Source organism: Gossypium arboreum, chromosome 10, assembly GCF_025698485.1.
Source record: "Gossypium arboreum isolate Shixiya-1 chromosome 10, ASM2569848v2, whole genome shotgun sequence".
Classification (NCBI taxonomy): Eukaryota; Viridiplantae; Streptophyta; class Magnoliopsida; order Malvales; family Malvaceae; genus Gossypium; species Gossypium arboreum.
In genome coordinates this window covers 124,715,805-124,743,241 of record NC_069079.1, presented here as the reverse complement: position 1 = coordinate 124,743,241, position 27,437 = coordinate 124,715,805, and the positions used below count along the sequence as shown (strand labels likewise).

General features: G+C 33.3%; 3 long non-coding RNA genes across 5 annotated transcripts; 2 read left to right on the top strand and 1 right to left on the bottom strand.

The window, feature by feature from the left end:
• Positions 1 to 210: 210 nt before the first annotated feature.
• On the top strand, positions 211 to 19,823 carry LOC128282268 (uncharacterized). Of its 2 annotated transcripts, XR_008272486.1 has the most exons (3): positions 211 to 342; positions 1,263 to 1,304; positions 19,624 to 19,823. It is a non-coding gene; the product is annotated as an uncharacterized LOC128282268 (long non-coding RNA). The 2 variants fall into 2 exon arrangements; XR_008272487.1 differs by lacking the exons at positions 211 to 342; positions 1,263 to 1,304 and adding an exon at positions 17,656 to 17,779.
• LOC128282269 (uncharacterized) lies at positions 3,377 to 5,620 on the top strand. Of its 2 annotated transcripts, none has more exons than XR_008272488.1 (3): positions 3,377 to 3,628; positions 4,298 to 4,493; positions 5,129 to 5,620. It is a non-coding gene; the product is annotated as an uncharacterized LOC128282269 (long non-coding RNA). The 2 variants fall into 2 exon arrangements; XR_008272489.1 differs by lacking the exon at positions 3,377 to 3,628 and adding an exon at positions 3,686 to 3,808.
• LOC108487331 (uncharacterized) lies at positions 9,413 to 10,585 on the bottom strand. The gene is made up of 2 exons (XR_001871626.2): positions 10,056 to 10,585; positions 9,413 to 9,777 (listed from the first exon to the last, which is right to left on the bottom strand). It is a non-coding gene; the product is annotated as an uncharacterized LOC108487331 (long non-coding RNA).
• Positions 19,824 to 27,437: the final 7,614 nt, after the last annotated feature.

Genomic DNA, 27,437 nt, shown 5'->3' with positions numbered 1-27,437 from the left:
TAATTTATGGTACAAATTGATACAAATTGATAATAGGTTAGGTAAATGTTTCATGATAATAGGTTAGGTAAATGTTCTATGATAATAGGTTAGGTAAATGTTCCATGATAATGGGTTAGGTAAATGTTTCATGATAATGGGTTAGGTAAATGTTTCATGATAAGAATTTCATGTCTTTTGTATTAAAGAATTAAATGGATGAAATATAAAGTTTTATTAAAAGAAAAGGGTGAAAAGAACAAAGTTTTGTCCATCTTTGTTCATCATAGCTGAAAGTTAGAGAAGAGAAAGGAGAGGAGAAAGCTCTTGAGTATTCGGTCATTAGGAGGAGGAAAATTGAAGGTAAGTTCTTGGTATCTTGCTTCTATTTTGAGGTTCATGAGTTCTTCTTGATTCTACCTTAACTCTTGAAGTATATTTTGATTTTTAGTTGTGTTGTGAGCATTTAGTCATGAATTAAAATGAAGGAAATGGTTGTTGTTTCATGTTCTTTTGATGAAAAAAATGGAAGATAGGTGAAGTTGAGCCAAACAAATGAGCATGCATGTGCCTTAGATGTTAAAGGGAAAAATCGGCTAACATGTTGTGCTTTAAAATGATGAAATGGAGATTATACTTAAGTAAAATCATAGATATGTGATGATTGATTGGTGATATACATGTTTAAATAACATGCATGCAAGATAGGTGTATGAAAGAGTGATTTGGTAATAAATCTGCTTGGGACAGCAGCAGTAACGTGACTTTGGAAAATCACCATAAATTGTGGAAGATGAATTAGAAGCTTAATAAATTATGTAATTAAAGATTAATGAGTCTAGTTTCAAATGGAATAAACGAGAACATATTTTGAATTCTGTACAATGAGAAATTTGATTCGTAATGAAGTGTGGTCAAATTAGTCAAACAGTGAAACATGGGAAACTTTGAGAAAAATCTGGTATTTATTGGCTAAACCAAAAATTCTGAAAATTTTATGGATGGAAGATATATGAGTCTATTTTCAAGAAAAATTAACGGAACTTGATTTGGAGTTTCGTAGCTCCAGTTATAAATAATTTAGTGACTGTTGCTCAGGAAGACAGCTTGCAGTGAAATTATGATTATGTGGTAAACATTGACAAAAATTTGTTAATGTGTTGCTTATTGATTTCTTATAAGCTTACTATGATCTATAGGTGTGGTTGGCCGAATATTGTAAGGGGTTAATACGTAGTTTGTATTTGAATAGTTAGATTAACGTGTTAGTAATCCAATTGTAGGCGGTTCGTGTATGGATCTCGTCAGCATATCGTCGCAAACAGGTGTGTAACTAACACCCTCTTTCTTAGTCTGGATCGGCAAAAGTCGAAAAGTCGAAATGCCGAAAACCGGTATTTTGTAGATTTGCGAGTGTGCGAATGCTCGTGAGGTAAATCGATTAATGTTTTTGGTAAGCTGCAAAATGTGGACTGCAAAGTGCATGATTTCTGTGCCCTCGATATTTTTGGGCTTAATGGGCCAAAATTGGAATGATGAGCCAACGGGCCCAATTCGATAAGAACCCTCGGTAGTGATTCTGTTAGTACGTGAAAGGTAAGAATATGCATGAAAAACCCTAAAATAGATAAATTACTGAAATACCTTTAAAAGTGGAAAATTTACAGTTTTACCCCTAGTAGATAAATTACCGAAATACCCCTAGGGTTAAAATTGACTTAAATGCATGTTTGACTGTTGTTATTTACTGCATGCCATGTTGTTATTATCTGATGTATGGGATTGGGATATTGACGGAGGAAGTCTTGAAAGTGGCTTGTCCACGTCTTGGAGGCTTTGCCTCAATTTATGATAATCGAGCGGCAATGCGCAATCTGTGGAGTGTTAAATTTGGGTGGGTTGAGCTATCCCACATGGAGTGTATGGCTGGTACGGGTGGAGTGTAGTGGTTGGTGGGTTGAGTAGTCTCCCAAATGGGCTTGCATATGTTATTGATGTTGCATGTATTTTGAAATGGGCCTATGGGCCCATCATTATCTGAATAAGGGCTAAGGCCCGGTTTATTGTAATGAAAAGGGCTCGCCCAAGACCCTATTACCCAAATGGGCTTGCATATGTTATTGATGTTGCATGTATTTTGAAATGGGCCTATGGGCCATCTTTATTATCTGAATAAGGGCTAAGGCCCGGTTTATTGTAATCTAAAAGGGCTTTGGCCCATACCATATTACTGAATGGGCTTAGGCCCAATGGGCTTGAGTGACTTGGACTTTGAATGGGTTTTCCTTACACATCGAGTTTCCCCAAACTCACCCCTTTTATTTTCATCCACGCAGAAATCCCCAACCATAGTGGGCTTGGAGTCGTGAGGAATTCGGAGTGGCCACCCGCTCGAAAGTTTGATTTTCTTCCGTGAACTGGACATCCTTTTATTTACGATTGAAGTTTTGGGCTTTTAAATGTAATAAGGCCACTTAATTATTTTGATGGTTTTAATATGTATTACTAAGATAGGTAATACTTATTTTAAGCTGTTGAAATTGGATAGCTTTAGGGCTCGTTTTCAAAAACAACAATTGATTTCAAAATAACACGACAACAAGCAAAGCTTCCGCAATGAAAGTATTTTCCAAAATTAATCACTTTTCCTAAAAATGACTTAATCAAATCGGTTTCCTAGAAATATCCATGACGTTAAGGTGTGGCAATGGCGGTATGCATGTCTAGGATTGGATCCGAAGGGAGCTTGGTACTTAAGCAGTCCGATGGACTCACCACCTCTTTTCTGGTTTCCTACCTAGTGCACAGCTTCCATTCACTTTAACCCTTAATGAATTAATCTTTTGAACATCAAGTATGATTTTCTGGACTTAGAATGAAAAATTTTTTTTTAACGTTTTTGATGTGGCATGCCAGATCCGGCCATAACTTCTGGGCCGGGTTTGGGGTGCTACACGTTTTGAAAGTTTGATTTTCTTCTGGTGAACTGGACATCCTTTTATTTACATTTGAAGTTTTGGGTTTTAAATGTAATAAGGCCGCTTAATTATTTTTGATGGTTTTAATATGTATTACTAAGATAGGTATTACTTATTTTAACTGTTGAAATTGGATAGCTTTAGGGCGCATTTTCAAAAAAAAAAAAAACAACAATTGATTTCAAAATAACACGACAACAAACAAAGCTTCCGCAATGAAAGTATTTTCCAAAATTAATCACTTTTCCTAAAAATGACTTAATCAAATCAGTTTCCTAGAAATATACATGACGTTAAGGTGTGGCAATGGCGGTGTGCATGTCTAGGATGGGATCCGAAGGGAGCTTGGTACTTAAGTAGTCCGATAGACTCACCTCCTTTTTTCCGGTTTCCTACCTGGTGCACAGCTTCCATTCACTTTAACCTATAATGAAATTATCTTTTAAAACACTAAGTAGGTTTTTCTGGATCAACAATATAAAATGTTTTGAACGCTTCGATGTGGCATGTCGGATCTGGCCATAACGTTTGGGCCAGGTTTGGGGTGTTACAAAAAAAGAAACTGAAAAAGGCACAAAGGGTTTTTGGAAGCAAAGCAGAGCGAAGAACTGTGTGAAGCCAGAGCTATCGAGCATGTTCGAGTCTTAGCACATGAAATCGATGGTTGTCAAGTGAGTCGGCTTATCTCTTTTAACTTTCTTTCCATCATGTCCTGTACTTTTTTCTTTTTTTTTTCCTTTCAATTTTACTGGATAGCTTTAAATCATTACTATTTTTAGTAGTTTATTCTCCCTGCTTAGATTGAAGGTAACCTACTGGTTTTCTTCCTACTGGTTTTCTTTTAATTCAAGGTATCAGTCGCATTCACGTTTTCCTGTTAATGGGTTTTCTTTATTTTATTTTCTATGCCATCGACTTTTTTCTTTCTTTCTTTGAGGTGCTCTTTAAAATCCGCCGCAATGTGTTGTTCCAGCCGTTTCTTGGGTTTCTCTATGGATTCAATTGAGATTATAGAATTATAGGAATTTTTTTTGTGTTGGATTGCGTATGGTAAAGAATCTAAAGTTTACTCTCCTTATGTTTGATGAATTGCCTATGAGAGAACTATTCATATCGGTATAGGAAAAGGGTACATTTGTTATTAAGCTGTTGAAATTAGCTGCTTTCATTAGTTCATGGTTTGAAATTCTTTTCCTCCACAAACAGTAGGAACTGATGATATATTTATTTAGCTTTGACATTTTAGAGGTGATTGAATAGGCTCTTTGTAAGTTTCTAGTAGTAGAACTGAATATGGGATTTCAGCAGTTAACTAATATAAGTGTTTTCTCCATCATCAGGAAAAGGCTACTGAACAAGATGCTGTTGAAATCTTGATGTATGAGAGTTTACGTTTTGCATACGGCTTGCTTGAGGTGTTGATCTTTGTGACTTCTATCACCATATGGAATAAAGGCATCATTAGCCAAATAATTCTTTCGTTCCCTATAGCAGTTTTTACTGGGAGAAATATGTTTGCTGAAAGGAGTAAAAAAGGTACTTCAAATTTCACTGTTTGAATAGCATTTGATTTATATATTCTTTTTCATTAATTTCAAATTTATTAGAAATGTTTATTGATTGCACAAGTCAGAGAGGTGAACCAACATTTTAGTTAAAATGATTACCTTCATTGTTTAACTATTAACTTCACCTCCATAATGACATGTGGTTTATATACGAAGTTTAGCTGAAATGAGAAGAGAATGATAAATTTGTGGATATCAATTTAGGTTTTGATAACTTCAATGAATCAATATCTCTTGGTTTGGTTAAGTTTCATTATATTCATTTAATTTTAATTATAATTATTTGTAATTTTATCTTTTTATTAAATATTTTATAATAAAATCTTATATAACTTTTTTAAATTTTTAATAAATTGCTTACTACCCTCAATTTCTAAAGTAAAATGTTTGAAGTATATTTTATAATTTTTTAATGAAGCAATTTCAGGCTCTAATTAACCTGCTAGTGCATCACAATGAAGTGTTTAGTTGCCGGAAATTGAGATGTTAATTGAGGTGTATAAATGTTGTTAATTGAGATGTTAATATGTGTGTGTGTGTGTGTCCCTTCTGTTAAATTCTTCGTTATGTATTTAATAAAGTCAATTTTGTGTCTGGCTGCAGGCATTAGTGATAATAAGATATATCATTATCACTTAAATCTTGGAGGAAGTGTTTCTACCAGAAGGCTGACTAGGCTACCTTCAATTCCTAAGAATGATGCAAAGTTCAGGTATACGCGATAAACATTTCTCTGATCTTAAGTTATACAAAACATGATGATCTTATTTATTTGTTTATTTATAAAAAAACTAATATTGCTATGCTACCACCAGTCCTCTAGTGGTTACTAATAGTAATAAAAAAAGGGGAAAAAGAACAAAGCTATTCCATTTCGCTGTACTTGAGGTGTATAAATGTTGTTAATTGAGATGTTAAAGTGCTGCAAATTGAAGTGTTTAAATGTTGTAAATTGAACTGTTAAAGTGCTGCAAATTGAAGTGTTAGAGTGCTGTAAATTGGAGTGTTTAAGTACTGCAAATTGAAGTGTTTAGTTGCTGGAAATTGAGATGTTTAAATGTTGTTAATTGAAATGTTAAAGTGCTGCAAATTAAAGTGTTTTAATGCTGTAAATTGAAGTGTTAAAGTGCTGCAAATTGAAGTGTTTAAATGTTGTTAATTGAAATGTTAAAGTGCTGCAAATTGAAGTGTTTGAATGCTGTAAATTGAAGTGCTTAAATGTTGCAAATTGAAGTGCTATAAATATTGTTAATTGAAATGTTAAAGTGCTGCAAATTGAAGTGTTTTAATGCTGTAAATTGAAGTGTTAAAGTGCTGCAAATTGAAGTGTTTGAATGCTGTAAATTGAAGTTGTGGATTATTACCTCTTTGAATGTTGGTGCAAATTTGTTTCTAGTGCTAATATTTAAAAGAATCCTGCAGCTGTTTTTGCTACTCTGGGTGTTCTGGTTTCAATTTATTGGATGTTGATTAGTTTTTAAGCTCAGATCAATTTTGGACCCTAGTATTTATGCTTTCTGTTTCTTATGTCAGCTGAGAAGCTTTGAGTATTGACCTTGAAGGGTATCATTCCAAATTCCAATTTTGTGTTTCTTTCGATTGCTAACTGTGATATACTAAGTTTTTTACACCATGAAACTTAGATTTACTTTTAAACTCTTTAAATTTCTTGGTATGAAACTGAATAATCATTTAATAATCTAGATGTGAATCTGACTATATTGTTAGGCAGACCAAGGATGCCTGATATAAAATTGAACTTGCTTCGATTATTTTCATGCCATAGAATGAAATTATGGAACTGGTTTCTGTTTTTTCTTTTAACTTTAAGACCATAGAAGTAGGTACCTTTTTGTTGCTACTGTAGGCTTACTGAGTTCACACCAGGCTGAAGAGATTTCATTGATTGTAGTGGAAAAGTACTCCAGCTCACTTCCCGGGCTCATAATTAAACCTGAATTTTTTTTATTACTTGAATAACATACTTGAGTTTAACCACTACATTTTTTAATTGCCTTGTTTTCTTATTTGGTGGTTCTCTACTTAGCATTCATCATTTGTGGTAGTCCTTAATTGAGTCTTCCTAGGTATAAAAGCATGGTAGAGCTATTGGTTTAGACAAATGTGTGCACGAAGACATTAACTTAGATAGCTTTCTACCTTTGGAATCATGTTGCTTTAGTTTTCTTTCATTTTCATTTGCCGACCAAACTTCATATAAGGATATGAAGATTCAATTGCCAAATTCAAAATTTACCATTTGTTTCATATAAGGATCCTTTCATTTCCATGTTGATAACCATTTACAGAGAGTGCATTGAATATAAATTCATAGTATGTAATGTTCTTATTCACTACTTCTTTACAATCATTTCTATTTCTTTAAGTTTTTTCAGATACCATGATTCAACGCTAGTCTTTTAGGGTAAAACATTGCTTTTTATTGCTTTTTATTGGCATGTAAAAATACAACCAGTATGAATAATTGTCAAATATATATATAATTAATTTGTATTCTCGTTCTTCTTCCGTGTTAAATTTATAATAATATTATTTATTTAAATATTTTAATAATTTTTCGAAAAATCATTAATAAATTAATAAATTAATGTAATTATATATATTAAAATTTTTAACTCATTTAGAATCGTTAAATTATATTTACTATTAAAATAATAACGGTTTAGAAAACTTATTTTTGCCCAAGCTAGTTAGAGTCTAAAGTTAATTGCAAAATTTTGATAAACTTTTTAGTGTTTTGTTTTAGTCTCGATCTTGTATTTGATGGCATGGCGAACACACTTATCCGGGATGGGAAAGAGATGGCATCGATGCTTTATACTTATCGCAATTGTGTTAAAGCACTTCCTTAGGTATTTTAGCCTTAGTTGATTTTAATTTATACATATTTTTAAGGTAAACAATGTTCTAATATAATCTGCTAGTTTTAGTGTAAAACAATGTTATTTTTATGTGGTGTAGGGGTATGTTGGAATTCACAGTTCAGATTGAAACTTTCGCTAAAACCGAGTCTGCTTGATCTATTGTGGATTCGGTTTTGAACATCCTTAGAAGGCAAAGTTTTAAACTCATGTCGATGTTAACATTCGTGAATTCCATGAATTAAGTCATTTTGTTTTTCTTGGTTTTAGTGACTTATAATTGTGGGCAGCATACAAGTTTGGTGCTTTATTATTTTGATTCTATATTTATATTTAATCTAATTTTATTATTTATTTTAGTTTTGATTCTATATTTTTATTTTTATTTTAATTTGATAATGAATTTTAATAGAAAATTTTTGTATTTAAATCATGGATATTATTCTTCTCAATATTTTGATAATGAATTTTAATTTTTTATATTTTTCATGGTATTTTTTATATATATATTTTTAAATTTCATGACTTTTAGCGGCGTTTGTGGGAAAAGCGCCGCTAAAGGCCATGACCTTTAGCGGCGCCATCTATAGAGGCGTTTTTTGCGGCGCTAAAAGTCAGTTTTGCTGTAGTGATATTAGCAGATATTGTGGCAGCAAAAGATAAATTAGCTGAATATAGCATAAAAACAAGCTTAAATTAATATTCATAAGTAAACAATAAATTCAAGATAATGGCTAATCCCATCTCAAGATACCAAACACAACATTAATATCAAGTCGTTGGACAGTAATATTAACAGTAAGCGGTACTCTTGTTGTAGCAATCAAACATTGACAATAAATTATGTCAAACAATGAATTAATCTTTGGACTAACTTATTGCTCACATAAAATACCTTATAATTGTCACACATTTATCACCATAAATATCGTTGAAATTCTGCCAAATATTAACTTATCTTTAGGTCAATTAATAAACGCATGAATCACAAAAACATATAATCATCTTAATATTTCAAATAAACTAATCTACACAAAAGAGGCCACTTTGGCGGCATTTTGTTTCAACCAATTTATTTAAAATATTAGACATCCTTAATTAAAAGCCAAAATCTGAATTTATTTGTTTCAAAATATTTACCTTAATTTCATCTTTCAATCAAATCAAAAGATAATTATATATATTTATATAAATTTCCAAAACAACATGCATTTATTATATATGTATATAATCAAAATATACATATGAATTAAGTTATGCCTATTTATCGCTAACTCTTTTTTTAATCTATCGAAAAAAAGAAAAGGAAAACCTTAAAAAAATTATAAATTCAAAAAATATACTTTACTATAAGCTTTCAAAGATCAATATATATCCAAATATAAAACCCATAAAATTTTATGAATCAATCGTTTAAAAAAGAAACTTGAATCAATTCCTAATGATTTAACATGACGAGGCTTAGATGCCACTTGTTAGATTTGTAAAATAAATCTAAAATAAAAGTTAATAAACCAAGATCTATCATGTCAAATCATCAAGAATAAATCAAGAACAAAACTAGATGCGGAAGCATACCTAAATCCATGAATTTCTTGAAGTTTTACCAGATCTTGGGGATTTGATCTTCCAAATTAGCATACAAGAAATTCAGAGAATATCTGCTCTCTTTCTTAATGATGGGATATTAAAAAAGATATATTGTGTATAATTTTGGGGACCATAACCCTAATATTTATAACCTTGGCATATTAGTTCTAATCAAATTCTAATTAGCCCATCATTAATCAGAATTTTATTAGAATTCAATTACTAGAGTATCTACACATATTTGACCCATACTTTATTTAATAATTAAAGCCCAATAAAATTTTACCCAAATTAGATCACTTTTAATTTAGGCTAACCTATCATGATAATAAATAATAACATGTAATTACCTTATTATATACGTGATGTCCATATTTTCTAATAGAAGATGGAAACACTACACTGCACTTAGCTATTTTCCATATGTAATAGGCCCAATTCGCCCGGCCCATTATAAACCAAAAATAATAAATATAAAAAAACAAAAGAAAAAATAATAAATGGCCCAAAATGAGTCAAAGTCCAAATTCTTTTACAAAAAATAAAATAACCCAATTAACCCAAATAAATCTCCAAACCCGATAATAAATTTAACCTAAAAATATAACCCAACTAACCTGAATAACTCATTACCCAAGCCCAAAACATTAATGAATCTTTTCGGCAGAAACCCTAGGTCACTAGAAGCTTCAGTCGTTGCAGCCTCCAACCGATTCTTCCACGCGCGCCACGCTCCACGCCCAAGAATAGCTCCTCCACGCCATGCACACCTGAAACGAACTAACAACCACAACAGCAAGCAGCAGATAACAACAAATGACAGCAAGAAAATAGATTTTTTATTTTTCTTTTATTTATGCTGTAAAATCCGGCTATAAAAAGCCATTGAATGTACTGTAAAAGGGGATTACGAAATACTAGATACAAAAAAGAGCAAAAAAACCAATGAAAATAAGGTGATTTCATATTCATTTTTCCGTGTTCTAATTTAGGTTTTTTTTTCTTCTTTGTTCCTGTATATAGATTTTTTACAGAAAAAATAGGGAAAAGGGACTTACCTTAATGTTGGCTCCTTCATGTCCTTGCTTGCTTCGTCGTAATCGAAGCCTAAAAGAGGATCTTGAAGCTTTTGAGCAAGGCTCTTGGATTTGTGGTCGAACAAGACCAGATTTAGCCTTCGCTTGATGACTGCCGGCCAAATACAAAGGCCAAATGGCAGTTGAAAGGTGCCTAATGTTCGACCGAATGAATAAGGGAGATAGATTATAGGTTTTTTATTTTAATTTGTTCTTAAGTTTTTGAATGTGGGATTTTAGGGTTTTTTAGGCTTGATTTTGTGCTGAGGTTGAAACGGTGCTGTGTAGAGTTGGGAAGATCCGCGCGCAAACCCGATCCATGTGTTGGATCCGCAGTTTGGCACTTCAAGTGGTCAAATTGCGCGACTAGTCCTTCGTCTTCATACAGACCTTTAAATTGATCTTTATTTACATTTTATTTTATTTCAAATTTGTCTTAGAATCTGCATGTCTTTGTATTTCAGTCTGCGCCTAGGTGCTGTGTTTTGGGATCTGGAATATTTCCAGATTTGGTCCCTGAACATCCACATGTGTGGCGCGCTGGTCCTTTTTAATTTTAAATGACTTATTTTATTTATAAATTATCCCTATGTTTTAATTCAATTTTAATTAAGCTTCCTATTTGTATGACTTATTATTTTAAAATTCATTTAATATTTTTATGCATGTTGATTTATTCAAATAATCTCGCTTTGTTTTTATTTGCATAATTGCGTCGAAATTCTTCTTTATATCATATAATTTCAATATTTTATATAACATCTGGTTCAAATCTTTTTATATATTTGTACATATATGTTATTTTAATCGAGTTTTTTAACAATTATTATTTTGAAATCTGCTTGTTTTTATTTTTAATAACCTTATTTTGTTTTTTATAAAATCGTTATTTTGAAGTTTTTTAATATCATTTTATTTTAACACTTCATATAATATTTCGTTTAAATGTTTGAATATATATTTGTACATACATAATGCATGATGAAGTTAATTTGATCTTATAATTTATATTTTAATTCCATGTTATTTTTGTATATCGTTGTTTTTGAAATTTATTCACATATACATTTATTTAGTTTCATATTTTATACACATGCAATCTTTTCATATTTTATGTTTTTAAAAAAATTATCTTTATTGTATTGATATTGTAAATTTCAAATAAATGTTTTATTAATTTCTAAATATTTGGCATTTTATTTGATTCAAATGTTTTTAATTATATTTATATTTCTAATTTTTTTCCTTTTATAAATTATTTCAAGTCCTAGCATATATTATTTGCGTGTTAGTCCATCATTTTTAGAAACTATTTTAGTGTTATATCAGTTTTATATTACTTGGTATGTCATAAATTAATTGTCCTCACGACATTTTATGTATATTTACATGGTGTTTACTTGTTTCACCCATGCTCATAAATTTTGCTGCTTTAAATCAATTGTTTGTTTGATTTGATTGATTGAATAAGATTATGTTATCTGCACTTATCAAGTATTGTACGTTTTTCATGCGAATTAACCCCTATTCATCACTTCTTTTCCCTTTGATTTACAAAATGTTGTTTTGTGGTTTTTAACTCTTTGAAATCATATTCCATTTTATTTCCAATAAGATCGTTGTGTTTTGAGATAATTTACAACCATTTATTTAAATTCTTTGTTAAAAGCAAGGCAATATGCAATATTTGGGAATTCGGGAAATCGTGCCCTACTGTGCTGGGTATGATTTTTTCGGTGAACTGAATATTTGGATATCCTTCTATAATTTTAGTGTACAAGTTTTTGAAAGTCGAAAATCAATTGTATTTTTGAAAGTATACAAGATCGTATCCAATCGTGCTGGGTATGATGCTGCGTATCTTTGAAACGAGAGAATTTTGACAATTAACTTGAATTATTCACACATTTTAAAGAACCATGCTTCGAAAAATCTTTCTAAAACTTTTGATATAAGGATAGCATTGAATCAATTTGGTACCAATTTTTGGGCGTAATGAGGGTGCTCACCCTTCCTCATGCGTAACCAATTCCCGAACCATTTTTGATTTTACGTGAACCAAAATTGTCTTTAATGGAACAAAACGTTTTAGTAGGTGGCCCAATCACACCTAAACCAAGAGATTGGTGGCAATTCCGCATTCGATTTTAAAAGTCGATCCCCGTTTTTTCTTTCAAATAAAAAAAATGGTTTTGACACCATAATCAACCCGAGATTTGACTCATCTACTTCAATAGCAGTCCGTATTGATTAGGTTCTTTTGTATTTCTTGCATAGGATCAACTAAATTACGTAGCTTTTTTTGAACAGATGCTTAAACTACTATTAATCTGCAAAGCCGATAAGCATGCCAACAATCAGGCTGGTTGGACGGTAATGGATGTAGCACAACAACAAATTAATAGGGAAAGCATTACTATTCTGCGTGGTTGCTTTATTCCAGAAGTTTCAAACTTTAAATGTAAATTGGAGAAACAAATCGTCAAGCATGTGACAAAGGCATCATCACTAATTTTTCACAATATGGATAATATATCAGGCAAGGACCGCAATGCCTTACGAGTAATTTTAGGACTACTTCTAGCTGCAAACCAAGCCAGTCTAAGCCCCCCTGGTGGTGTTTGGTAAGGTGAAAATACCTCAAAGTCCAAAGGATCATATGATTTAACAATACCAGGGAAATCAGTCATGGATCAATCTAGTTTTCTTCATTTCTATATTCCAACTTATATTGTCTTCATAGTAACCTTTTTCCTAATACTAGCCCTGCTTAAACCATTTCACCATGGTTTCAGGACAGCACTTCAAGTACTACTTGCCTTTCTTGCAATGTGTTTCGATCAATCAATATCTTTCATAGCCTCTACCTTTCTAACATCGGGAATTCTCCGTATATTTTCAACAATTATTTTCATTTTAATGGTGTTCATGTGCATCGCATATCAGGTGTCAAAATTCAGTGTTTCAATAGTGGGATGTTGGATATTTTCTTCATTTTTTTTCTATTTTAGGTGGAGAAATCGTTGGAGGTGTAATTCAAGGATTGTTGTTGTTCCTTTTTCTATCCGATTTGTACTTAAAAGGAACTATTTTAATTGTAGGTTATGGTTTATTCTTTAGAATAGATTCTTTCATTGGTATTGATAATGGTGTTGATGGTATTATCTCCAGATACCCCCCTACTGTATTACTAGGATGCTGGTTTTTACTTCATTTTTGTCGATTATGCATAAAACAGTTTAATAAATGTTGTAACACTCTAACTTTTCCAACCTACAATTAACCCAAAATAAACCTCCCTTTGATTTCAATATCTTAAACTTCAACATTAATTTCAAGTCCTATCCCACCATTTATTAGCAAATAATAATCTCTGTAATTATTATTCTTTTATTAAAAAGAGATAAAAGAGCAGCTTGTATCACAGTTTTATACCATCATTTTTCATTTATTTAATTGTATTTTATAACATTAATACTAAATATTTCAACTATACTTTAAAGAATATGGTGTGTTTGATTGAATAATTTTAAAATTTTAAAAGTTTTAATTTATTAATTTAAAATGTCAGCAATCCTAATTGTTTGAATTAAAACTAATTATTAAAAAGAATAATTATATATATTAAAAATAAAATAATACAAAAATATTTAATATGTAAATCATTGGATTTGTAAATCTATAAATATGTTTAATGAAATAAAATATTGAAAATATATTAGAATTAAACAAAAGAAGAATTTGAGCCAAGCGAAATCCTCTCTTAAAATTCTTCATAAATTTCGAAATTATTCAATATTTTTATTCGAATAAATTTCTTTTAAAATTTTGAAAACCTTAAACTCCTCCAAATATCCAAAACAAAAAGCTGCCTTTTTCTACTTTCTTATACCCTTCAATTTAAGCAAGACTGGTATGTTGTAAATATGAAATTCTTGATCAATTTCAAGTAATTCCATTATCCTCCCTCAAATATATATATATATAAAAGAAAATTTATTATTATATAATAAAATTTAGGCATAATGATTTTTTGACTTCATATTTTTATAGGAAAAGTCATTTTAGCTTTTAATTTAATTTTTTGTTTTTTAGCCCTTACATTTGTGTTATTTATCAAATCACTCAAAATGTATAGAAAAGTTAGCGTTTGTTAACTTTGTTGACATAACATACATTGGATTGTTATGTAAGCAATTAATTTATTTTTAATTTAAAAAATTAAAAAAATATAAAAATTATTTTTAAAAATTAAAAACTATTAAAGTTATTTTAAAAAGTATAAAAATTATAAAAAATATTTTTAAAATTTTAAAAAAAATTAAGGGTAAACTATACAAACGGTCACTCAACTATGCCCTCGTTCCTAATTTGGTCACCCAATTTGAAAAGCTTTTAATTTAGGCACTAACGTTTGGATTCATTAAATTGATAATGGAAAATGTGGGGTGTGCCTCGCATTTATCAGACAATTTGTGATGTGTTGTGAAACTAACTAAAAAATTGACTAAGGCAAGTGCACCTATCAATTAATAGTATAGTTATGGGGAGCAAATATATCATTCCACAAAGACTAAAAGTACTAATAATTACTGCCTTTTCTATTTTTTAACAGAATAATTTGAATGATTTACTAAAACTAAAATTAACTAATTTAATTACTAACGAACACGACAAAGAACAAAATAGGAAAATAATCGATTAACAACCAAGAAGCAAAACAATACCCAGGAAAGAATTCACTAGATTTCATCTGTCACTATCAATCTAAATTACACAATTTATTTACTTAGCACCTTGATCCGTAGAAATCCCTAACTTATGCTAATATCTCTTTCAAGCATAAGAACAACTAACTCTAGGTTGATTAATTGAAATTTCTTTCTAATTAAAACCCTATTATCACATTAATTCGTTCTATGGATTCTCTATTAGATTTGACTCTAATCCGGTAGATTCATTTCATTCTATTTCTAGGATTGCATGCAACTCTATTCAATTACGCAAGACCTACTCTTAAACAGGGCTATTCAACCTCCAATTTAAGCACATCAATCACGGATCAATACTCAAGAAATATTAAACCAAGAATTAAATACACATAATCGAGAACAAAAAACTAAGTCTTTATGTAATAGCCCGTTTTTAGTGAAATCGAAATAGTGGTTTCGGGACCACTGATGGTCGTGAAACTAACTATAAATTCGACTAAGGCAAGCGCACCTATCGAATAGTAGTATAGTTTTGGTGAGACCGAAAATATCATATCCACGAGGACTAAAAGTACTAGTAATTACTATCTTTTTATTATCTAGCCTAGGAATTAAAGTGTGTTTTTAAACTAAATCTAATTATCTAATTAACTAAGATTACGACAAAGATGAAGTTTGGAAAATACTTTAGGAAAAACTGATGGAGAAGACAATACCCAAGGAAGAATCCACCTAGACTTCACTTATTACTTTTGAATTAGACAATTTATTCACTTAACTTAATCAGTAGAAATCCCTAATTAATGTTAATATCTCTCTCGAGACTACGAACAATAGACTTTAGGTTGATTAATTGAAATTCCTTTCTAATTAAAACCCCTCTTGTTGCATTAACTTGATCTATGGATTCCCTTATTAGATTTGACTCTAATCCGACAGATTTATGTCAACCTATCTCTAGGATTGCATTCAACTCCACTTAATTATGAACGATCTACTCTTAAACAGGGACTTTTGCTATATTGGCTCGTATAAGCTTTCCGTTATTGGCTCTTCGGAGCTACCCGTTATTGGCTCGCATGGGATTCCTGAATATGGCTCTTATGAGCTTCACGTAATATGGCTCGAAAGTGTTCTTCCTGATTATGTGCTCTATTGAGCACTCCCAAATATGAATTGAAGGATTATAGTTTCGTACACTTCGAGTGTACTACTGGTGTATCCATTGAAATTTCAAATAAATTCAACAAGCAAAGTTTCAATATGAGATAATCTTAATTTGAGATGAATTATTTTAAATGTATAAGTTATATGGATATATAATGTGGAAATTGTTATATGATGAGCTCATCTTTGTTATATGAAAAGTACTTGGAATTCATGACTAGCTTGCTTGATGAGTATATGTGTTTAGGCAAATGGCCAATTTGCTTTGGATGCATATTATTTGTATGTTTACTTTAAATGAACATAAGTGGTAAGTTAAATTCTTGTTTTACGAACTTACTAAGTATTAAAATGCTTACTTTATTTTCTTTCCTCTGTTTTATAGTGCTCGAAAAGATCGTGGAAGTTGGAAATTAATCGGAGCATCATCACACTATCCTTCAGCTTGTTTTAGTATAAATAGCAAACTTATTTTGGTATAATGGCATGTATAGCCTAAGTTGGTCAATTTGGTCAATGAGGTTATGTAAATGATTAGTTGTAACTAGCCATTGGAATGGCTAGTGATGGCATGTTGGATGTATATGTATGAAGTTATATCATGTTTAATATATGTGTATTTAGTATGGTTGGATTGAATTTTGGTAAACTTACATGATTACATAATTAGGTAAGTTTTGAATACATGAACATATGTGATGATATGTTATGCATAATACTTGTATTTGGCTTGGTTTAAATGTTTTGAACTGGTTGGCGAATGTGTTTAAATGTTGTTGTAGGTGGAATACAAAATGGGTGAGAAATATGGGCCTGAAAATGGCCTATTTTCATCCACACAAGCAGAGATACGAGCGTGTGTCTCAGCCATGTGTGACACATGGCCACGCACACGGGCGTGTGGTTTGGCCATGTGTCCCCTGCTTCTAATTTTTAAAAATTAAATTGTCGACACGGCCAGCCACACGGGCCCAAGTCAGAGAGTTACATAGGTAAGGACACAGGCTGGGACACGGCCGTGTGCCTCACATTGAATGCTCACACAACCATGAACTTAAAGTTTATGTGCCTTGACTTTGATGTGCTTATATTGTATTGGAATAAAAGACTACTAATTATTGTCACAATTTGCACTCTGGTGGCAAAATTTTGCATCAATATTCCATCAAAATTGGAGTTTGTAATGCCCCAATTTTCGGGAATCCTGTGAATGTTGGCATAAGTTTAATTATGTCAGTGGGCCTCTAGAAAGCCCAAACTTAAGATAGAACCCGACAATTTTAGTTAATTTTTGTTCCATAACAAAAAGGGGGTGAAATTATGAAATAGAACCTATGTGAAAATGTTTGAAAATGCTATAGGCTAAATTGAAGTGACCAAATAAATAGGAGTGCAAAATAGGAGGATTTGCATGACAAACCTCCCATTTTACATGAAGTGGCCAGCCATCATGTTGTTGTAGACAAAATGTACACTTGATATCCATAATTTATGGTACAAATTGATACAAATTGATAATAGGTTAGGTAAATGTTCCATGATAATGGGTTAGGTAAATGTTTCATGATAATAGGTTAGGTAAATGTTCCATGATAATGGGTTAGGTAAATGTTTCATGATAATGGGTTAGGTAAATGTTTCATGATAAGAATATCATGTCTTTTGTATTAAAGAATTAAATGGATGAAATATGAAGTTTTATTAAAAGAAAAAGGTGAAAAGAACAAAGTTTTGTCCATCTTTGTTCATCATAGCTGAAAGTTAGAGAAGAGAAAAGAGAGGAGAAAGCTCTTGAGTATTTGGTCATTAGGATGAGGAAAATTGAAGGTAAGTTCTTGGTACCTTGCTTCTATTTTGAGGTTCATGAGTTCTTCTTGATTCTACCTTAACTCTTGAAGTATATTTTAATTTTTAGTTGTGTTGTGAGCATTTGGTCATGAATTAAAATGAAGGAAATGGTTGTTGTTTCATGTTCTTTTGATGAAAAATGGAAGATATGTGAAGTTGAGCCAAACAAATGAGCATGCATGTGCCTTAGATGTTAAAGGGAAAAAAATCAGCTAACATGTTGTGCTTTAAAATGATGAAATGGAGATTATACTTAAGTAAAATCATAGATATGTGATGATTGATTGGTGATATACATGTTTAAATAACAAGCATGCAAGTTAGGTGTGAAAGAGTGATTTGGTAATAAATCTGCTTGGGACAGCAGCAGTAACGTGACTTTGGAAAATCACCATAAATTGTGGGAGATGAATTAGAAGCTGAATAAATTATGTAATTAAAGCTTAATGAGTCTAGTTTCAAATGGAATAAACGAGAACATATTTTAAATTCTGTACAATGAGAAATTTGATTCGTAATGAAGAGTGGTCAGATTAGTCAAACAGTGAAACATGGGAAACTTTAAGAAAAATCTGGTATTGATTGGCCATACCAAAAATTCTGAAACTTTTATGGATAAAAGATATATGAGTCTATTTTCAGGGAAAATTAACGGCACTTGATTTGGAGTTTCGTAGCTCCAGTTATAAATGATTTAGTGACTGTTGCTCAGAAAGACAACTTGCAGTGAAATTATGATTATGTGGTAAACATTGACAAAAATTTGTTAATGAGTTGCTTATTGATTTCTTATAAGCTTACTATGATCTGTAGGTGTGGTTGACTGAATATTGTAAGGGGTTAATCGTAGTTCGTATTTGAATAGTTAGATTAACGTGTTAGTAATCCAATTGTAGGCGTTCGTGTGTGGATCTAAATCGAGATATCGTCATAAGCAGTGTGTAACTAACACCCTCTTTCTTAGTCTAGATCGGCAAAAGTCGAAAAGCGAAATGCGAAAACCGGTATTTTGTAGATTTACGAGTGTGTAATGCTCGTGAGGTAAATCGATTAATGTTTTTGGTAAGCTGCAATGTTTGGACAGCAAAGTGCATGATTTCTGTGCCCTCGATATTTTTGGGCTTAATGGGCCAAAATTGGAATGATGGGCCAACGGGCCCAATTCGGTAAGAACCCTCGGTAGTGATTCTGTTAGTACGTGAAAGGTAGGAATATGCATGAAAACCCTAAAATAGATAAATTACTGAAATACCTTTAAAAGTGGAAATTTTACAGTTTTACCCCTGGGAGATAAATTACCGAAATACCCCTAGGGTTAAATTGACCTAAATGCATGTTTGACTGTTGTTATTTACTGCATGCCATGTTGTTATTATCTGATGCATGGGACTGGGATATTGACGGAGGAAGTACTGAAAGTGGCTTGTCCACGTACTGGAGGCTTTGCCTCAATTTATTGATAATCGAGCAAAGAAGGCGCAATCTGTGGAGTGTTGGATTTGGGTGGGTTAAGCTATTCCCCACATGGAGTGTATGGCTGGTACGGTGGAGTGTAGTGGTTGGTGGGTTGAGTAGTCTCCCAAATGGGCTTGCATATGTTTCTTGATGTTGCATGTATTTTGAAATGGGCCTATGGGCCATACTATTATCTGAATAAGGGGCTAAGGCCCAGTTTATTGTAATTTGAAAAGGGCTCTGGCCTAGTACCACTGTTACCTGAATGGGCTTAGGCCCAATAGGCTTGAGCTGACTTGGGCTTTGAATGGGTTTTCCTTACACACTGAGTTTCCCCAAACTCACCCCTTTTATTTTCATCCACGCAGGAAATCCCCAACCATAGTGGGCTTGGAGCTGTGAGGGAATTCGGAGTGGCCACCCGTTCTGAAAGTTTGATTTTCTTCTGGTGAACTAGACATCTTTTTAATTACGTTTGAGGTTTTGGGCTTTTAAATGTAATAAAGCCGCTTATTTATTTTTGATGGTTTTTATTATGTATTACTAAGATAGGTAATACTTATTTTAACTGTTGAAATTAGATAGCTTTAGGGCGTGTTTTCAAAAACAACAGTTGATTTCAAAATAACACGACAACAAGCAAAGCTTCCGCAATGAAAGTATTTTCCAAAATTAATCACTTTTCCTAAAATGACTTAATCGAATCGGTTTCCTAGAAATATCCATGACGTTAAGGTGTGGCAATGGCGGTATGCATGTCAGGATTGGATCCGAAGGAGGTTGGTACTTAAGTAGTCCGATGGACTCACCACCTCTTTTAGGTTTCCTACAGTGCATGACTTCCATTCACTTTAACCCTTAATGAATTAATCTTTTGAACATCAAGTACGATTTTCTAGACTTAGAATGGAATTTTTTTACGCTTTTTATGTGGCATCTTGATCCGCCATAACTTCGGGCGGGTTTGGGTGCTACATTTAGTGGTATCGAGCCTAGGTTGCAACAACTTCTGTGGAATGGGTTTACAAAACAAAGATTTTGAAAACGAAAATTTTATAAAGAATGCGAAAAACTCAATTTTCAAAATTTAGATCTTTAGAAGGTGGCATTAGAATCTCCTACCAAGTCTGTAAGTATTCGAATTTTTCGAATATTTTCCTAAATTATCTGTCATCTTGAAACCCTATTAGGATACTCTAGATAGGATGATCTGAAACCATAGGAAAATCGATAAGAGACTAAAAGCGTAGCTAGACTTGATTCTGAAAACAAACTCTCAACTCTGTCGATTCATAAAACATCGTAATAAACATTGGAATATTAATTGATGCATAAAATTGTAATCAATATAATACGATATGAGTACAAGAGGTCGTGGACGAGCCGAGTAAGTGCTCGAGCGAGATCTTCGTCTTCGAGACATATGCCTGCGGTGGATGCACCGGTACCACCGGCAATAGAGGTAGAGTCTCATGACCGCGATGCCGAGGATGATGCCCTATCACAGGCAATGCTTCGTGTTCTGGAAAGGGTTGCCGGAGCAAGTTCGGGCAACGAAATTCAGGGATCTATTTCTGAATGACTTTGGGACTAACAGAACGGAGATCTTTAAGGGTGTGTCTAGTATAGCCCGAATGTGGCGAATATTGGTTGGAGGCCACGAGCGGATTATGGACAACTTGGACGCGCCCGAGGAGATTGTGAGTGGGGTATCTGTACTAAGTCATTTGAGTCACTCGGTTAGGGTAGACAATCTGTATAGGATGTACCCTTAGAAACTCAAGGTAAGATTTTCCCTGGAGATCTGATGGAGTTACCGTTCGGAGAGTTTGATCTTATTTTGGGAATGGACTGGCTTGTTAAGCATAAAGCGACTCTGGATTGTACTGCTAAACGAATGGTGTTAAGGACCATAAAGGATGAGGAGGTTATGGTGATAGGTGAGCGAAGGGATTATTTGTCCAATGTGGTGTCGGTATTAAGAGCCGAAAAGTGGATTCGGAAAGGTTGTGAGGTCTATTTGGCATTTGTAAGTTAGTTAGAAGAGGAGGGGCTGACAGTGGATAAGGTTAGGACCGTAAAGGAGTTCCAAGATGTTTTTCCGGAGGAGCTTCCAGGATTGCCTCCGAACCAGAAGTTGAGTTTGGAATAGATTTGTTGCTCGAAGCGGTGCCGTGTCCATCGCACCGTATAGGATGGCATCGAAGGAGTTAGTGGAGTTAAAGGCTCAAATTCAAGAGTTGTTGGATAGAGACTTTATTAGGCCAAGCGTGTCTCCATGGGGAGTACCGGTGCTATTCGTGAAAAAGAAGGATGGTAATGCGGATGTGCATTGATTATCGCCAGTTGAACAAACTGACGATTAAGAATAAGTATCCACTGCCAAGGATTGATGATCTGTTCGACCAGCTTAGAGGAGCTTCTGTTTTTCCAAGATCGACCTTCGATCTGGATATCATCAGTTAAGGGTCAAGGAGGCAGATATCCATAAGACGGCATTCAGGACTCGGTATGGTCATTACGAGTTTCTGGTTATGCCATTTGGACTGACGAACGCTCCTGCAGCGTTTATGGATCTGATGAATCTTGTGTTCCAACCATTTTTAGATCAGTTCGTAGTCGTCTTTATTGACGATATCCGGTATATTCTCAAACCGAAACGAAACATGATGAACATCTCCGTATAGTCTTTGTAAGTATTAAGGAGAAGGAACTCTTTACGAAGTTCAACAAGTGTGAATTTTGGTTGAGGGAGGTAACCTTCTTAGGACATGTGGTCTCTGCTGAGGGGATTAAGGTGGACCCTCGGAAAATTGAAGCGATTTTGGAGTGGAAACCGCCTAGGTCAGTGTCAGAAATACGGAGTTTTCTAGGACTAGCAGGATACTACAGAAGGTTTGTGGAAGGTTTTTCTGTGATGGCAGCACCTCTGACAAAACACATAAGGAAAGGAGTACCGTTTGTATGGACTAAGAAACAGCAGGAAGCTTTTGAGAAGTTGAAGAAAGTTTCGATGAAGCACTGTGTTAATTCAATGAGTGCAGGAATGATTTTTTGTGTACAAGTGACGCATCACACGTGGGTTTGGGCTGCGTGTTAATGCAAGAGGGTAAGGTGGTTGCATATGCATCACGATAGCTTAAGCCTCATGAGGGAAACTATTTGACTCATGATTTAGAGTTGGCAGCAGTGATATTTGCACTTAAGATTTGGAGACATTACTTGTGCGGAGAAAGGTGTATTATATACACCGACCATAAGAGTCTTAAGTATTTGTTGACTCGAAGGAGCTGAACCTTAGGCAAAGGAGATGGATTGAGTTGCTTAAGGATTATGACTGTTCGATCAAGTATCACCCAAGCAAGGCTAATGTGGTAGCCGATGCTCTAAGTCGTAGAGTCAGATTCGATTTGAGAGCAATGTTTGCTCGTCGAGTCTGTATGATGATGGAAGTCTGTTGGCTGAGTTGCAAGTGAGGCCAACCTGGGTGGATCAGATTAAGGAAAAGCAGTTGAACGATGAGTCTTTAGTCGCTCGTTTTCAACAAGTTAAGGAAGGGGAAACTTGTGAGTTTGGGAGCCAGAAGAGACGATGCAACAGCAATACCCTCATCTGTTTGGATTAGGTAAATTTCGAGGACGAAATTTCTTTAAGGAGGGTAGAGTTGTAACGCCCCAATTTTCGGGAATCCTGTGAATGTTGGCATAAGTTTAATTATGTCAGTGGGCCTCTAGAAAGCCCAAACTTAAGATAGAACCCGACAATTTTAGTTAATTTTTGTTCCATAACAAAAAGGGGGTGAAATTATGAAATAGAACCTATGTGAAAATGTTTGAAAATGCTATGGGCTAAATTGAAGTGACCAAATAAATAAGAGTGCAAAATAGGAGGATTTTCATGACAAACCTCCCATTTTACATGAAGTGGCCAGCCATCATGTTGTTGTAGACAAAATGTACACTTGATATCCATAATTTATGGTACAAATTGATACAAATTGATAATAGGTTAGGTAAATGTTCCATGATAATGGGTTAGGTAAATGTTTCATGATAATAGGTTAGGTAAATGTTCCATGATAATGGGTTAGGTAAATGTTTTATGATAATAGGTTAGGTAAATGTTTCATGATAAGAATATCATGTCTTTTGTATTAAAGAATTAAATGGATGAAATATGAAGTTTTATTAAAAGAAAAGGGGTGAAAAGAACAAAGTTTTGTCCATCTTTGTTCATCATAGCTGAAAGTTAGAGAAGAGAAAGAGAGGAGAAAGCTCTTGAGTATTCGGTCATTAGGAGGAGGAAAATTGAAGGTAAGTTCTTGGTACCTTGCTTCTATTTTGAGGTTCATGAGTTCTTCTTGATTCTACCTTAACTCTTGAAGTATATTTTGATTTTTAGTTGTGTTGTGAGCATTTGGTCATGAATTAAAATGAAGGAAATGGTTGTTGTTTCATGTTCTTTTGATGAAAATGGAAGATATGTGAAGTTGAGCCAAACAAATGAGCATGCATGTGCCTTAGATGTTAAAGGAAAAATCAGCTAACATGTTGTGCTTTAAAATGATGAAATGGAGATTATACTTAAGTAAAATCATAGATATGTGATGATTGATTGGTGATATACATGTTTAAATAACAAGCATGCAAGTTAGGTGTGAAAGAGTGATTTGGTAATAAATCTGCTTGGGACAGCAGCAGTAACGTGACTTTGGAAAATCACCATAAATTGTGGGAGATGAATTAGAAGCTGAATAAATTATGTAATTAAAGCTTAATGAGTCTAGTTTCAAATGGAATAAACGAGAACATATTTTAAATTCTGTACAATGAGAAATTTGATTCGTAATGAAGAGTGGTCAGATTAGTCAAACAGTGAAACATGGGAAACTTTAAGAAAAATCTGGTATTGATTGGCCATACCAAAATTCTGAAACTTTTATGGATAAAAGATATATGAGTCTATTTTCAGGAAAATTAACGGCACTTGATTTGGAGTTTCGTAGCTCCAGTTATAAATGATTTAGTGACTGTTGCTCAGAAAGACAGCTTGCAGTGAAATTATGATTATGTGGTAAACATTGACAAAATTTGTTAATGAGTTGCTTATTGATTTCTTATAAGCTTACTATGATCTGTAGGTGTGGTTGACTGAATATTGTAAGGGGTTAATCGTAGTTCAGTATTTGAATAGTTAGATTAACGTGTTAGTAATCCAATTGTAGGCAGTTCGTGTGTGGATCTCGTCAAGATATCGTCGCAAATGTGTGTAACTAACACCCTCTTTCTTAGTCTAGATCGGCAAAAGTCGAAAAGCGAAATGCGAAAACCGGTATTTTGTAGATTTACGAGTGTGCGAATGCTCGTGAGGTAAATCGATTAATGTTTTTGGTAAGCTGCAATGTTTGGATTGCAAAGTGCATGATTTCGTGCCTCGATATTTTTGGGCTTAATGGGCCAAAATTGGAATGATGGGCCAACGGCCCAATTTAAGAAGAACCCTCGGTAGTGATTACGTTAGTACGTGAAAGGTAGGAATATGCATGAAAACCCTAAAATAGATAAATTACTGAAATACCTTTAAAAGTGGAAATTTTACGCTTTTACCCCGGGAGATAAATTACCAAATACCCCTAGGGTTAAATTGACCTAAATGCATGTTTGATTGTTGTTATTTATTGCATGCCATGTTGTTATTATCTCGATGCATGGGATGGGATATTGACGGAGGAAGTACTGAAAGTGGCTTGTCCACGTCTTGGAGGCTTTGCCTCAATTTATGTTAATCTGAGATAAAGGCAAGCTGTGGAGTGTTAATTTGGGTGGGTTGAGCTATTCCCCACATGGAGTGTATGGCTGGTACGGTGGAGTGTAGTGGTTGGTGGGTTGAGTAGTCTCCCAAATGGGCTTGCATATGTTTCTTGATGTTGCATGTATTTTGAAATGGGCCTATGGGCCATCTTATTATCTGAATAAGGGGCTAAGGCCCGTTTATTGTAATTTGAAAAGGGCTCGCCTAGTACCTTTGTTACTGAATGGGCTTAGGCCCAATAGGCTTGAGTGACTTGGGCTTTGAATGGGTTTTCCTTACACACTGAGTTTCCCAAACTCACCCTTTTATTTTCATCCACGCAGAAATCCCCAACCATAGTGGGCTTGGAGTGTGAGGGAATTTGAGTGGCCACCCGCTCAAAGTTTGATTTTCTTCTCGTGAACTAGACATCTTTTTAATTACGTTTGAGGTTTTGGGCTTTTAAATGTAATAAAGCCGCTTATTTATTTTTGATGGTTTTTATTATGTATTACTAAGATAGGTAATACTTATTTTAACTGTTGAAATTAGATAGCTTTAGGGCGCGTTTTCAAAAACAACAGTTGATTTCAAAATAACACGACAACAAGCAAAGCTTCCGCAATGAATGTATTTTCCAAAATTAATCACTTTTCCTAAAAATGACTTAATCGAATCGGTTTCCTAGAAATATCCATGACGTTAAGGTGTGGCAATGGCGGTATGCATGTCTAGGATTGGATCCGAAGGAGGTTGGTACTTAGCGATCCGATGGACTCACCACCTCTTTTCCGGTTTCCTACCTGGTGCACAGCTTCCATTCACTTTAACCTTTAATGAATTAATCTTTTGAACATCAAGTACGATTTTCTAGACTTAGAATGGAATTTTTTTTTTTTACGTTTTTGATGTGGCATGCTGGATCCGGCCATAACTTCTGGGCCGGGTTTGGGGTGCTACAGAGTTTGTATACTTGATATGTTCTCTAACTCATCAAACATCCAATACGTGAACATGTAATATTTTGTTATCAAAAGATACCTCATAACCCTTTTGGTTGTTATCCAATGGTTTATATCAGGGTTGCTTAAATGTTTGCCTAACATCCCAATAATGTACGCAATATCCAGACGCATGCATACTTGAGCATACATTAGACTCTTAATAGCTAGTGCATAGGGAATCCTTTTCATTTTCTAGATTTCACACAAGCAAACCATACAGTCGTGTGACCCACACTGGTGTGTAGTAGGCCGTGTCTATTTTGTGGAATTGCTACATAAACAACGTAAAATCATGATTTTTAGGTTTTTTTGGGTATTCTAAGACATATATATGACAAAATTAAGAAGATATGAGAGAGCAATCATAAAATATTCAAGAAAACAACTCGAAAAATACCATTAAAGTCAACTTGGAAGCAAATTTCTGTCAATTAGATTGAAGATTCTCAGTTGATTTCTTAGGAGATTATCATGAATTTCTTTGTTTCTTTCGGTTATACTATATCTTGGATGTTTTTATTTTCAAGCTTGAACTAATTTTCTAAATACTTAAGAGATGAACCCTATGATGGATTCTATCATTTGTTTTTTATTTTATGCAATAAATACTTAATTTATTATTCTCAATTATCTGTGCTTAATTCTTGGTTTGATATTTTTAAATTATTAATTTGTGTTTGATATGCTTAAATTGGTGGTTGAATAGACCATATTTACAAGTAAATATTGTGTAATTGACTAGAGTTGCATAAATTTTAGACAACGAAGATATACAAAACAATCTCGCAACAACTTTTATTGCTACAATAAAAAAATTTAGTAACAATTTTTAGCACCAGTAATACCCATTTTTTTAGTGCAACCAACTTATGGGGCAACAATAAACTCAAAATCAACGAATACCCATGGCCAACGAACATCAATGATCTGAAGCTTTGTATCCTAGCTATCCAAATCGACCTTATATGACGATGAAATCCTTAGATTTGAGCAAAACTCAGTGGACCTCTGATTTCGTCTCTAAATTCACTAAAATTTATAATAATGTTGGAAATCCCTGTAATATTACACCATTGTTTTTAAATTCAACAATTCATATTTCATATTTAACACTTATCTGCAAAATCACACGACCTAATAAATCACTTCATTTTGTGCTAATTAAAAGTTGACCACAATAAAGATACCTTTTGCTTCATTCACAAAACCTCGCACAACCAAAATACTTACAACATTTTTGAAAATATTATAAAAAATTAAAAAGCATTAGAAATCCAAAAAAGAAATCATAAAATGCAAAAATAAAATCTTGAGACTTAGAAAAATATTTATAAAACCTAAAAAAATCATAATCTATTTTTGAAAATGATATAATTTTTAAACTATAA